Below are 3,083 nucleotides of genomic sequence, written 5' to 3' on the forward strand. Positions count from 1 at the left end.
TCATTTACTTTACTATACTAAGTAAGACTTCGGGGGGGGGGGGCTTAAGCCCGGAAGCCAACCCCCTAAATACGCCAACCCCCTATATACTGTATATATAGGGTCTATATATATATATATATATATATATATATATATATATATATATATATATAAAACTAAAAACTGCTTATAGTTGGTAGTTTGTTTATTCGGTTCAATTTGAACTCAATTAAAACTTTACTTATTTATCTTAAGAGAAAAGTTTTATAATTTAGTTTAGAATAATAGAAAAGTGATCAGTAAAAATTCGATGACTCAATTTAATTTGACGTCTTCATTCAGATAGTTCCCAAGTCTTCAATCCCTTTAGCAGTAACAACACTTACTGCGAACTGAGGCAAAGTAACGAGATATCTGCGATGAATTTCACTTACACACTTTTGCATTAACTGATATGCATTTTCCACTGTCATACCTTTTTCATAATACCGGTCTAATACACTAAGACACACAATACCCCCTAGTCCCTGTGCTGCATATGGAACCTTTAGCAGTGATCCGAGAAAATCCAAATAGTACAATTCAGGGCCATACTCTTCATCACAACCACCAAGCAAAACGCTCATATTAGTTTCCAATGTAGTTTTCGATTTTATTGAATTCTTCATCTCAAGTCTGGTAAGACGAGCAGCAACGTACGGTGACATCTTACGTTTTAACCTAAGTTTGTATAGATTGCCTTCTTTACTTATCTTGTCTGCGAGATCAGTTGCTTCTCCAATCTGGCCACTTACAGCCATTATTAATTGTGGAGTTGGCTTATGAATTTTATTATAATCATTTTTAACTACTATAATAGAGGAGGGAAGTGATGTATCAGCACAAAGCATGACAAAATCGTTGCTGGTAATTCCAATTAACGCATGTGTTCCCATTGTTAATGCTTAAAATTTTGTTAAAAGAATTTGGGTTTAAACTCAGACACACATTCACATAGATACACACAAACAAATTTCAAAAGTGTTTTGAATATTTCAAGCATTAACCCTGTACTGAAAAATTTTGATGAAAATTAATTCAACAATCTTCATGCCTTTCTTTTCTTTTCTTCCATAATCTCAATTGAGGTTTTATATCTCGAGGTGCAGACATAGGTGAGAGTCACCTATATTACTAAGTAATATTATTAATAGCTATTTTTATGACAACAAATTCTATGTAAAAATTTATTAAAATCATAGTTAATGATAAAAAATGATGAAGGATTCTCGGTCTAAATGTTTGTGTCACCTTCTCGTCAATATATTTTAACAAAAAGAGTAAAACAACTTACTCTTTTTGTGCTATAAATTTGAGCGTGGATACGGATGCTATAAATTCGATGGAGTCAATTTATGAATACAACTTTTGTAAGTTGTTCGCCATGATGATACGAAACTATATGTAAGTAACCTAATATTCCTAACAGTACTCTAAAGTAAAGGCTTTCGTTTCTACTATAGATAGTGTGGCTCAGTGCGGGATTCTATAAGGTATTCGCAGGTGTATTATTTTACACGTGCTAAGATATACTGACAGTATTTTTATTTATTTATTTATTTATTGTTTGTATGTTTGTTTAAGCTGCGCTAGAATTATATGGCTTTTCTGTTTAGTAACAGACTTTCGTGTGAATCCTTTATTAAGTTTCCGACTAAATAAGACTGTATTTTTGAATGTCATAAAAATTGATTTCTAGAAATCATTTACGCATGTATAATTGCAAGATTCTTGAATACTATTCATTTACTGATTTGTTATCCCCTCCTCTCTTATTTTTTTATCTCTTATGTAACGTCTAATATATATATTGATATATTAATTTTGTGTCGTTACGGAACATCGATATTATGAAAAACAGGACCTACTATTAACTCGTTAACGCCCAGTGTACGTTTAAAAGTACAGTTATATTTTGGTTCACAGAGTCCTCCATATATGTCGCTGCCTTGCAAAATTTCCTAAATGAGATAACAGTGGTTTTATTGTTAAACTGAAATTCATACTTGTGTTTAAAACTTTTGAATGAAAAAGATATAGACGACAGTTTCTCCTTAACAATCAATCTTTTTCAATTTTGCCATCTTGTTTTAAAAAAATTATAATAAAATCGTAAAATGATAAAAACAATTGTCTTTAATAATCAAGATATGTGTGTAAGGTCTCTGTAGTGGTGTTAGTTGTGTTAATGCAGTATTCAGTTGTGTTGTGTACCAGTGGTATAGCGAGAAATAAAGGTGTTCTTCGAAAGGTACACTGGTCACTAACGATATCAGTTTGAAATTTTCCTCTTGGTAGTATATATGTGAGAGCACATTGTGTACACTATTACTAGCACTAACAGCAGTTTTGATACCGCATTCGATGATGTTTTATGATGGAGATGGTGCCGATCCTGGGGTCCTGGGACCCCCCAAAGCTCATGTGGGCTCCCATATATTTTTATGAATATGTACTTTTTTATAAGTATTTGTTATTGTTATACTTTTTTAAAAATTATGAATGCCTCCCACCAAAGTTACAGAGAAATCGGCACATTTGGTTAGCACGAGCCGAGTTTTTCACCAGAGTCGCTTCCTATCATTGCAAGAAGTTTTTGATGAACTATAAACATTGTCTGTGGATAATGAGTGTGATACAATTGATGTGAATTTCCTCCCACCTAAAGCTGATGTGCTTACAGATGAAGAAGGAGGTGACGATAATTGATTCAAAGAACGCAAAGGACGCTCCAAAACGTAATAATAAAACTTCACAAAGTGAACCTCTCCTGAAGTGGAAGAAACGAGATACTGTATATGAGAGTAATTGGGAAGGTAAATGTACACTCCGCATCAAAAAATTGCGACAGCTAACGCCGTGCAGTTAGGCCACGCAATATACACCTTTTTATCCCATAATCGTGTCAGGTAAAGAGACCCCCTCTCTCTCCTCCTTTCTTCTCTCCCATTCTAAAACTACCTAACAACATGATCGCAATTCTCATTTCAAACTATACATGTATTAACTTCGATAAAATGAAATAACAAAACCGAGACGAAAAAAGATTCATAGTTGATGTA

The 3,083-nt window shown here is 33.3% G+C and overlaps 1 pseudogene; it reads right to left on the reverse strand.

Moving 5' to 3' along the window:
• Positions 1–320: 320 nt before the first annotated feature.
• On the reverse strand, positions 321–917 carry LOC145692330 (proteasome subunit beta type-2 pseudogene; annotated as a pseudogene).
• Between the last annotated feature and the right edge of the window lie 2,166 nt (positions 918–3,083).

Source organism: Thermobia domestica, chromosome 8, assembly GCF_964235325.1.
Source record: "Thermobia domestica chromosome 8, izTheDome1.hap1.1, whole genome shotgun sequence".
NCBI classification, from domain to species: domain Eukaryota; kingdom Metazoa; phylum Arthropoda; class Insecta; order Zygentoma; family Lepismatidae; genus Thermobia; species Thermobia domestica.